Source organism: Bubalus bubalis, chromosome 4, assembly GCF_019923935.1.
Source record: "Bubalus bubalis isolate 160015118507 breed Murrah chromosome 4, NDDB_SH_1, whole genome shotgun sequence".
Taxonomy (NCBI): Eukaryota; Metazoa; Chordata; class Mammalia; order Artiodactyla; family Bovidae; genus Bubalus; species Bubalus bubalis.
The window spans coordinates 69,507,999-69,520,280 of NC_059160.1; the positions used below are offsets into that span (position 1 = coordinate 69,507,999).

At 41.1% G+C, this 12,282-nt stretch overlaps 1 protein-coding gene across 2 annotated transcripts in view; it reads right to left on the bottom strand.

The window, feature by feature from the left end:
• The window catches only part of PPM1H (protein phosphatase, Mg2+/Mn2+ dependent 1H), a 305,996-nt gene that overhangs the window by 11,692 nt on the left and 282,022 nt on the right, over positions 1 to 12,282 (bottom strand). The window lies entirely within an intron of this gene.

Genomic DNA, 12,282 nt, shown 5'->3' on the forward strand with positions numbered 1-12,282 from the left:
TAACTGGGTGGGATGGGAATAGGAGAAGGCCTCTCTGCCTGCTGACAGGCCCCTGAGATTGAAGAGGTGGAAAAGCCCTCCCAAGCTTGGGAACATTTTTCGTTGGCAGGGATCTATGGTGACCAGGTAGGTGGGGGGGTGACCTGGAGGGGCTTTTTGTTGTGCTTAGAACCAGGCAACTGGCCCTGGGAGGAGGCCCAGCTCAGGCTTACTGCTGAGAGCCAAGCCACGGGTGCCCCTGTTGGCTCTGAACCCCCCGAAGGTTCTGCTTCTGTCGCCTGCCTGGTGCATGGGGACTGCATTCAGGCAGAGTACTCTAGGATGCGGAAACAGTAACAGCCGAGCCCACAACACTGTCGCTCTGTCCCCTGTGGGTTTGTGTGTCAGTAGGTCCAAGGCCATGGACTGGGGAGAGCTCACCACCCCTGCCAGAGAGGGTGAGAACACCCACCAGGCCTCGTCCACTTCTCTGCCCCTGGTACTGGCTTCCTGGTTTTCTCAAGGTGGTGCATGTTTATTTTAGTTCAAATTCCACATAGCAACATATCAGTAGGAGGGGGCATAGCAGACCATTTTCTTCTCCATTGTCTCTGGCAAGCCCTTTAAAATGACCTGATGTTCCAACTAAGGGTCCATGCAGTTCTGCATCAATGGCCACATCAATAGCACCGAGGAAGGGGAGATGGGCCTGGCAGTGGGCTGTTCAGAGGCTGTCAAGGGCAGAATGGTGGGCTGACATCCACGTTCCCAGATCTGAATATGCTCAACATTGAGAACGAAGCAAAAATGCAGATTTTCTCAAGTCTTCAACACGAGATCACTCACTCACCAGTTTGTTCTTAAAACCTGTAACTGCTATGAGGGTGGGGCCAGGGATGGAGCGAATGAAGGGGAACCCTTCCTTTTCACATTTGAGGCAAGTTTTTCTTTTTTTGAAAAATTTTTTAATTTTGGGCTGCGCTGGGTCTTCACTGCTGCACATCGGCTTTCCCCAGTTGCAGCGAGCAGGGCTACTCTCTAGTTGCGGTGTGTGGGCTTCCCATTGCGGTGGCTTCTCTTGTTGCGGAGTTGTGGCACCACAGGCTCACTTGCTCCATGGCATGTGGAATCTTCCCGGACGAGGGATCGAACCCATGTCCCCTGCGTTGGCAGGCAGACTATTATCCACTCTACCACTAGGCAAGTCCTGAGGCATAGTTCTTCAAAATGAAATGGCACTGGGAAAAGCTCAGGCAGCTCACAGAAAGATTGCATCAGAAGGACCTTTGTCTTCCGCCAAAGTAGGTTTCACATTATCAAGGTATGTAGGACGTGCACTAGTATCCTGGCGTCAGTGTTGGTGGGTGTTTTAACTTTCCACTGATTAACCTCTTCCTTATCAAGGCACACAGTTTACTGAGCTGAGGAGAGCATGGAGGTGAAGAACACTTAAGGTGTGACCGTCAAGAAGGTGTCTTCTCTCATTAGGGAGATGTTGTATGGAATTTACAGTATGTTGGCATTTACAGATTTAGTACCCCTTAATAAGCCCCTCGAATGTCATGGGAGAGGGCTGAGGGTCATTAGATCCAAGTCGCCATGATGAGGTTTCCACAAAGAGATTTTGGGAAATGAAAAGTGAAATCACTCAGTCGTGTCCGACTCTGGGCAAAAAAAAAAAAAAAAAAAAAATCCTTGCCAGGTCTTACCTGGGCACTTAGAATGTGAATCCATGCCACGTTTTCATGTGTGGTTGACTGTTCTTTGGCCTTAAGTCCACTCAGCTTTGCCCACACCTTTCTCCTCTAGCAATTTTGACAATTTTTATTCCTTTCTAGCAGATTACTAAGCATCTTCTTTGCGTGATTACATACTTGCCTCCATTTCGAATATTCTTTCCAGGAGACCCACCACTATACCCCCAGCCTTACAGAGGGATATTCTGCTTCAGAAAATCCCTTCTGGGCCTTTCTCAGAGCACCCTTTCCAAAGTTTGCAGGATGTTTAGGCCTCTTATGAGAATCTTACCAGGATTAATACAGACAAGTTGTGTAGCCCAGCCTCCATGAATTCCAACCACCCCATCTGAGAATGTGGACTGAGTATACTTCTTATCAACAGCTCATTCCATGACTCCACAAATGATGCACAGAGACGCCAGCCCTGCTTCACTTCAGGGCGTAACCCAGTAAAAAGAAAAAGAGCCACGGCACTCATATTCTGGCTTGTTCACAAAGCCGCCTTTTAATTTTCTGGTTCCTTTGTCGAGATAGTTCAAAACAGCCAAAGGACTTAATAAGATACACTGGGGTCAGGAAGGGCATACAGCTCATTTTTACCCCACCTCTGCCAGAGAAGATAGTGCCAGGGTTAGAACTTTGCAACGTATCTTTCTCTTAATTACCTTTTCCCTCACAATGCACCCTAGAAGGAGAGATGCTATTTTAAATTTTTTATTGTAAAGGATGTCATCAGAGGAAAACAATGCTGGCAGTTTGTCAGGAATGGCTGTCACAAAGAGAAGAGAAAGAAAAAATGTACACATAAGACAGACCAAAGCTATATCATCAAATGGCAAAACCTAAAAGCCCTCCTGTCACAGGGCTAATGCCCTGCCTCCTCCTGACCTGCTGAATTTCTAGACAAACTGGGCAAACACAGCAAAACTCAAAATGAAACAGGCCATTCAACATGTCAAAAGCAGCAGCACTGTGCTGGGCTGTTGCTTTGCTGCCTTCCTCTCTCAGGCGCCCACCCTGGGGCTGCATCTCCCATTCTCATTCTCTATCAAACGACTGGCCGGCCTGGTGAGCTTCCTCGGGTGTGGACCCAGGCACCCTCCATTCCAGCTACTCACGTGATTACACGGGCAGATCTGTGGTCCTGGGCTACATCTGGGGAGAAATGACTCCTCCTGGCGGAGGAGCACCTAGAGCCACGGGAAGGCAATGATAGCAGGTCTGTCTCCATCACAGAAATTACGACTTAGGCTAAAACTGACCAGGACAACTTCCAATCCTATTTCTCTTTAGCATGAAAAGATGGAACAGGTCCCAGTCAGGAGGGCACCATCAGGAAGCCCACCACTGTGGCTTTTGGGACTAAGCTCTCCATGGGCCTCCCAATGAGACACCCTAAGCCTCCACGTGAACACGGCTCCCTCCTTCCAAAGCTCACAGTTACAGGCAAGGACATCACACACAGGAAAGACCAACATCATTTTACGTAACGCCCAAGTTGTGAGTTTGAAACAAAATAAGACTGTATGATTTCCCAATATGGCTTAAATTACTAAGGAGCACAGAGGGGGGTAGGGCAGCAATCCACACGTCATATTTTCACCATCAGATTGACCAGAATATTTTCTGATTATGGATTAGAATGAACAAGTTACACCGATTCCATTTCGTTATCAAAGACTGTCTTCCTCCCTGTAATCTTCACATTCATTTATCTCGTGAGTGCTTGAGGTCTGACATGACCTGCACCATCCACCTCTCACACAGAGATTACCCTACACTAAGCCCAGGCAGTCATACCGACTGTTGGGTTCATTGAAAATCACCCTGTCCCCCTCCCCAATGTCACTCCAGCCTGCACTGCCTGGCACATTCTCTGTTATGCCTCACGTTTAAGTTCAGACATCCCTTCGAGTGGGAAGCTTTCTTGCCTGGCCCTTGTGCCATCCCTCTAGTCATTCATTTTGTAACTTCCTTATGCTTTTGTAACCTCTAGACTTTAAACTCCAAGAGATCTGTTTTCTTCACAAATTCTTCCCCAGTGTCTAGCAGGCCATGGCTTACAAAATAGGTCTTTAATATTTTCCAATCGAATGAATCTGAATGGGAATTATTTGGCAAAGAAGATACCCTCCCCCATAAGGTCTCACAGTTTTAAGATTTCAAAAACCAACCAGAATTTTTCTGATGTCCATCTCTTAGCAATAAAACAGTGCCCATTTAATAACTTTTTCTTTCACCCATTCCTCTATCTGATACAGAATTCTTTCTTAGGTGTTGGTTTGCCATTTTCCCTGAAAGGCAAATTCACAGGCTTTTCTTTCTGGCCCTTTTGTTCCACAGAGATCTGTGTAAGCCCTGCTCTGTAGGTAACAGAGCTCAGGAAGCAGGAACTGGCTCTGACCTGGCATGCACCTGCCCAGTGACAGCACCGCCCACAGGCACCACTCCCTGGAGGGCAGACTTGTTGCCATGGAGATAGGAGCTGGTAAGCAAAACCAAGCCAGCTTAGAGAGGTTTTAAAAAATACTGGGTGCCTTTTGACTCATACCTATCAGATGGCTTTGCAAAGCTTCACAAAAATAATTACAGTAGGGAAAAATCAACAGGAGAATGTTGCTAACAAGTAGGATACAGATTAAAACTAAAAGCTCAACAGGTGAAAAATGTATTCAAATTCAAATAAAATAATCTTGCTTCCTGTACCATCAATTGCTTTCCACCTGGGAAAAATTATACCAAACAACTCTTAGAAAGAGAGAATGTCTAGCTTTTTTTCCTGAAGGAGTTTTTGTTGTTGTTGTTGTTGTGAAATATATGAAACACATAAAAATAGCAAAAAATATAGAATAACAACAACAAATACCCAGTAGTGCTTATTATATATCAGGCAATTCACTTTATGTATTAATACAAGCATTAGGTCAGCGCCTCCCAGCTGGTGCTAGTGGTAAAGAACCCGCTTGCCAATGCAGGAGATGTAAGAGACTTGGGTTTGATCCCTGGGTTAGGAAGGTCCCTTGGAGGAGGAAATGGCAACCCACTCCAGTATTCTTGCTTGGAGAATCCCATGGACAGAGGTGCCTGGCAGGCTACAGTCCATAGGGTCGCAAAGAGTTGGACACAACTGAAGTGACTTAGCAGATGTGCAAGCTTTAGGTTAGGACTACTGGAACTTCCATTTTACAGATGAAGAATCTGAGACATGGAGAGGTTAAGAAATTTCCCCCAATGTCACAAAGTCTAGAAGGGGCAGAACCAGGATTTAACCTCAGGTTAAATGACTAGATTCATACCATTAACCATTGGACTATGCTACCTCTCACAGCTGGCATACAAACAAATGTATATAGCAAATGAAGAGTCTACAAGTAACATGAGCAGTCATGTACCTGCCATGTAGCTAGAGAAACAAAACATTATCAGTAAATGTCTCAGAAGCTCTCTGTGGACTCCTCCTCAAGCACGTATCTCCCTCTGCCACTTCTCTTCCCAAGGTAACCACTAACTGAATTTTGTGTTAATGCTCTTTGTAATTTCAATATCTGCATCCCTAAGTGATTCATTTTCCACTTTATGTAAATAGAATCATAATATGTGAATTCTTATATGACTGGGTTATTAAATTCAACATTGTGTCTTTGAGATTCTTCCCTGCTAAAGATCACAGCTTTGGTTCATTCACATCTGGGGGCTGTGAATTATTCTGTCCTTTATCTATCCTCTGGTTGGCCACGCAGGCTGCTTCCAATTTTTATCAAAAAAACAACTGTATGGATAGCTTTTTGTATGAATTGAATTATACCAGCACCAGAAAAAAAAAAAAAACCCAAAACACCTGGGTTGTTTGTTAAAACACAGATACCTGGGTCCTACCATTGGAGTCTTATTTGATAGATCTGGGTTTGAGCCTGAAATTTTGTATTTCTAACAGGTTCTCAGATGATGTTGATGCCATGTGGCCCAAAGACTACACTTTAAGAACCAGTGCTCCAGGGTGCAGACTTAGGAGTCCATGGAGCTTCTGGTTTACAGGGTATGCATATACCCAGCTGTCTTCAGAGTCTATGTACGAATTCACAAATCCATCTGCATTTGTTCTCCATGTTTTTAATTATTTCTACTCCTCTGTTGAAGTGTTTTTCATATATTTATTGGCCATTAATTTTCTTCTGTGTGATGACTAGTTCTTGCTCATTTTTATTGGGTTATTTGTGTTGTCCTTCTTGATCTGTGAGAGTTCCTTATATTTTATGGGTATGAATCTCGTTTTGGTTATATAAGTTGCAAGGATCTCCTCCCAGTTCCTGCCTTGTCATTTTATTCCTTTTATGTTGCCTTTTGAAGAACAAAAGTTGGTAATTTTAATGTAGTCAAGGATATCAATCTTACCTTGTTTGTGCTTTCTGTGTCTGGTTTAAGAAATCCTTCTCTACTACAACTATGACTGAGCACACACGCCCACATCTGAATTATTACTGCTTTCTATTATTAAGATTTTTTATTTGCCAGCCCCCCTCATTTCTTATTAGTTTTGTGGGAAATTTATCTACGTTGTTAGTTTTTCTCTTTTTTCTTTTGCCACACCATGCAGCATGTGGGATCTCAGTTCCCTGATGGGATCAAACCCACACCCCCTGCACTGGGAGTGCAGTCTTAACTGCTGAACCACAAGGGAAAGCCTTGTTAAAGTTTTGGGGTTTTTGTTTTGTTTTTTTTTTGACTTTTTTTTGAGAAATTATGTTTTGTGGTAAAATATACATACCATAAAAATTAACATTTTTACTACTTTAAAGTGTATAGTTCTGTGGCATTAAGTACATTCACATTGCACACCATAAAAATCATAAAGATAGTCTCCTATGCTATTTCCTAAAAGTTGTACTTATTTTTCCTTTCAGTTAAGTCTTAATTTGCCTGGACTTGATTTTTTAATGTATGGTGTGAAGGAAGGATCTAATTTTAATGTTTTTGCACCATCTTAATTATTCTGATTTCGTACTGATATCTAGAAAGGTAAGACCCATACAGAAATGTCACAAACATTCTTGGCATTTTGTTCTTCCATATATACCCCAGAATCAGGTTGTGAAGTTCTATGAATTTTGGTTATAATTTTGGTTACAATTTTGTTTACTCTAAAGATCAACTGAGGGAAAAATAATATTTTTGCAGTGATCCTGTTAAAGAATATGTTAGGGTCATTGACTGTGTGTTAGTCGCTCAGTTGTGTCTGACTATTTGCGACCCCAAGGGGTGTAGCCCACCAGGCTCCTCCATCAATGGCATTTTCCAGACAAGAATACTGGAGTGGGTAGCTACTTCATCTGAGTTAGGGCTTCCCAGGGGGCTCAGTGGTAAAGAATCTGCCTGCCAATGCAGGAGACTCAGGTTCCATCCCCGGGTTGGAAAGATCCCCTAGAGAAGGAAATGACAACCCACTCTAGTATTCTTGCCTGGGAAATCCTGTGGACAGAGGAGCCTGGTGGGCTATAGTCCATGGGATCACAAAGAGGTGGACACGACTGGGTGACTAACACTTTCACTTCAAGATATATTAAAGTGGCAAACTATTTGCAGTGTGGGCTCCTCTTGGGCTCCAGCCCATGGACTTGCAAAAGCGTCGGACATGACTAAGCGACCGAGCACACATCTGAATCATTACTGTTTTCTATTTTTAAGATTATTTATTTGCCAGCCCCCCTCATTTCTTATTAGTTTTATGGGAAATTTATCTACTTTGTTAGTTTTTTTTTCTTTTCTTTTGCCACACCATGCAGCATGTGGGATCTCAGTTCCCTGATGGGATCAAACCCACACCCCCTGCACTGGGAGTGCAGTCTTAACTGCTGAACCACAAGGGAAATCCCTGTTAAAGTTTTAGGTTTTTTTTTTTCTTTTTTTTTTTTTGAGAAATTATGTTTTGTGGTAAAATATACATAATGTAAAAATTAACATTTTTACCACTTTAAAGTGTGTAGTTCTGTGGCATTAAGTACATTCACATTTTACACCACCACCATTTATCTCCAGAACTTTTTCCTGTTCTCATACGAAACACTGTAACTGTTAAACACCAACTCCCCATCCCCACCCCCGTAACCCCTGGCAACCGGCAACAGCCATTGTCCTTTCTGTCTCTATGTATTTGAGACATTGGACATGTATTTGTCTCTAGGTACCTTATGTAAGTGGAGTCATACAACATTTGTCCGTCTGTGACTAGCTTATTTCACTGAGCATAATGTCCACCCATTCGGTAACATGTGTGAAAATTTCATTCCTTTTTAAGACTGATGAATAGTCCATTGTATTATATAAGCACGATTTGTTTATCTCATTCATTCGTCAATGGACACTTTAGTGGTTTCCACCTTTTGTTACTGTGAATAACGCTGCTATGAACATGGGGTACAAGTATCTGCTTGACTCCCTGCTTTTGTTTTTTTGGGGTGTATACCCAGAGGTGGAATTGGTGGATATAACTGTATCTTTAGTTTTTTGAGGCCTCTCCATACCGTTGTCCACAGAAGTTGTATCATTTTACAATCTCACCAGTAATGTACAGGAGGTTCCATTTCTCCACATTCTCACCAATACTTGTTATTTTCTCTTTGTTTGTTTTTAAATAGCCAGCCTAACAGATGTGAAGTAGCATGTCACTGTGGTTTGATTTGCATTTCCATAATGTGTTAGTTGTTTTAAAGAAACAAATTTTGCCTTTATCGTTTTTTTGATTGTATATTTCTTCTTCTGTTATCTTTAATTTTTCCTTCCATTACTTTTCATGGGTTTATTCTGCTTTTTCATTCTTAATCTAGATGCTGTTGTTGAAATAAGGATCACAAAACTAAATTTTTTAATCAGGGCAGTTGTTTACTAATAGCCTGTACCCAGGAAGAGGACACAGTCCACAAGTGGACAGCACCATTCTTGAGGTTCCTTAGAACCCTCAAGTTATAAGAACTCTTTTGTACGTGTTTGTGTAAGTAATATGGGCAGAACTAGCCCAATAGTACAAATCAACCCTCTAGGTCTTCCTCTGAGAAATACTACCCTTCTCTATGGTTTTAGGGACCTTTTTCTGTGATCAGGAGTCTGGAACTTATGGGCAGGGTTCTTGTGATCAGGGGAACTGGGAGGTTGGGAAGGTTGGGAAAGTGACTTTATGATACGGAAGAAATATAGTCATTTCTGGTGGGTCAAGGATGTGTAGAGTTTTTCACCTATGCGTAGCTCCTTAAATTAGGGGGACAAAGGCTCGAAATTCAGCCTTTGAGGTCTTAATATGTAGTATTCTTATTATTCAAATCCCAGTAATTTCTAATTTTTATTATAATTTTTTGATTTGTAAGTTTTTTAACAGATAAACTTTTTAATAAAGAAGTTAATTTTCTTTCAATCCTATATAAAACAGTAGCAATTTAAAACTTTATTTCTGAAAGTAAAATATTCACATATGAACAAGTAACTGCAAAATTCACACTTCCAGGAAATCCGAAAAGACAAAAGGTGTAACAGTGATTTGTAAGTTGTTTAGAGGTTTGTTTTTTAATTCAATGTGGGCTTTCTTTCCCTTGACTAGTTTGAAAATTATACTTTCTGTTCTTCTATTCATTTTCTTACTATTAAACACATTTAAAGTCTAAAGTTAAACACTCATAATCTCTTTTCAAGTAGAACTATAACATACTTTAGCTGATTACTATACCCAGCGGCCAATTCATCATGCTATTTTTATTCAGTATAATTTTTAACCTCACATTAGACATTCATATTGCTGTTTTATATAGTTGCTGCTGCTGCTAAGTTGCTTCAGTCGTGTCCGACTCTGTGCGACCCCATAGACGGCAGCCCACCAGGCTCCCCCGTCCCTGGGATTCTCCAGGCAAGAACACTGGAGTGGGTTGCCATTTCCTTCTCCAATGCATGAAAGTGAAAAGTGAAAGTGAAGTCGCTCAGCCTGACTCTTAGCGACCCCATGGACTGCAGCCTACCAGGCTCCCCCGTCCCTGGGATTCTCTAGGCAAGAACACTGGAGTGGGTTTCCATTTCCTTCTCCAATGCATGAAAGTGAAAAGTGAAAGGGAAGTCGCTCTGTCGTGTCTGACTCTTCGCGACCCCATGGACTGCAGCCCACCAGGCTCCTCCACCCATGGGATTTTCCAGGCAAGAGTACTGGAGTTTTATATAGTTAATGTATGTTTAAATATACCCACCTATTTACTCAATAGCTTAATAATCTATTTTACATCTCCATCTTCCACCTGGGGTCATTTCCTTTTCTCATCTGATGACATTCTTTAGAATTTCTTCAGAGGAGGCTGGATGGCAGTAAAATTTCTCAGTGTTTTTCTGCCTCAAAAGGCTTTTACTTCATCCTCTTGATATTTTTTAGTATATATAAAAAATCCCCAAAACTGGAGCTTCTTTTCTTAGCTAGCTGAAGATACAACTCCACTGTCTTGACTTCTGTGTTGTTTTTGGAAGGTAAGCTATCAGTGTAAATGCTGTTCTTACGTATCTATTTCATCTTTCTTTCTGACTGCTTTTAGTATATTTTTTCAGTTCTTCAGTTTCATTATGAAATATCTACTTAAAATTTTCTCTTTATTTCTTCTGCTTGAGATCTGTTGGGCTTTCTGCATCTTAGGTTTAATATCATTCAGCATTTCTGGATTGGAACTTGGTTTTTTCCTTCCCATTTTCTATAGTGTTTCCTTTTGCACTTGTGTTTACAGCATCTTTAGGTCACCCTCCTAGTCTCAGTCTAATTTCATGCTTTCCCTCGCTCTGTCTCTCTGAGCCATATTCTGGATTCTTCAGATCGGTTTTTCAGTTCATCAGTGTGCTCTTCAACTGTCTCCAGTCTGTTTAATCCATTGAGTTTTTAGTTCCTATTTTTATATTTTTCATCTCTAGAAGTTCCATTTTCTTATTTAAAAAATCTTTGCAGTCATTTTATAGTCTCGTCCTTATTCATGTTTTCAATGCTTTTAAAAACATTTATGAAACATGTTAAAGTATTTATTTCTATATTTTGGCTGATAAACCCAATAATGAAGTATTTACAGGTCCAACTGTGATGTCTGTTGTTTCTGCTGGTTTTTACTCATGGTGAGTTATTTCCTTGTGTTCTGAGTGAAAGATGTCTTTCTCTAGAGGGGATTTCTTTTTATTTCTGAGTCACCTAGGGTTGTTTAGAATATTAACACTGCCATAATGTTATTCGGAATCCTTACTTTAAGGTTTCTCTCCTTTCCCAATGTTTCTTGAAAGAAACTGTTCTCCCACAGATGGACATCAATACTGGAACATCTGCTATCCTCACCAGGAGGATCACAAATTGGGTTATTCCCACTTTCAGAATATGAAGGAAGACTGTGAGGAAGATACACTGCTGAAATATCTCACAAAGAGTATTCTTTACTACTTGTATCTAGGTTTAACTTAAGGAGAGTTTTTATTTGGCTGTGAAAGTAGGGAGTTCCCTAATCGCCTAGTGGTTATGATTCCGGGCTTTCACTGCTATGGCCCAGTCAGGGAACTGAGATCCCATGAGCCAAGCAGCATAGCCAAAAAAAGGAAAGAAAGAAATGTAGCCAAAAATCACAGGAAAAGATGCTCAATGTCACTGATTATTAGAGAAATGCAAATCAAAACCACAATGAGGTATCACCTTATACCCATCAGAATGGCCATCATGAAAAAACCTGCAAACAATAAATGCCAGAGAGCGGGTGGAGAAAAGGGGGCTCTCTTGCACTGTTGGTGGGAATATAAATTGATTCAGCCACTATGGAGAACAGTATGGAGGTTCCTTAAAAAACTAAAAATAGAACTACCATATGGTCCAGCAATCCCATTACTGGACACTTACGCAGAGAATACCATAATTCCAGAAGGCATATGCAACCCAACGTTCACTGCAGCACTATTTACAATAGCTAGGACATGGAAACAAGCCAGAGGAATGGATACAGAAGATGTGGTGCAAACATACTATACATATGACTATTAGCCATACAAAAATAACAAAGTAATGCCATCTGCAGCAATATGGACGGACCCAGAGATTATCACACTGAGTTAACATAAGTCAGACAGAGAAATATGATATTGCTTATATGCAGAGTCTGAGGTAGGGGGGTAGGTACAAATGAACTTATTTATGAAACAAAAATAGAATGATGGATGTAGAAACAAACTTGTGTTTACCAGGGGTAGGGGTGGGAGAGGCATAAATTGGGACATTGGGACTGACATATATATGAAATAAACAAGTAATAAGAACCTGCTGTATAGCATAGGGAACTCTACTCAATACTCTGTAATGACCTATATGGGAACAGAATCTAAACAAAAATAGTGGGTATATGTATTATATGTATATTCACTTTGCTGTACACCTGAAACTAACAAAACAGTATAAATCAATTATATGCCAATAAAAATTTAAAAATAAAATGATTACTCCCAAACAACGAAAAAAGAGAAATGTAGTCCCATTTGCAATTTAGTTACTAAACCATCTATATCAGCTCATAAATGGTGAATCATAAAT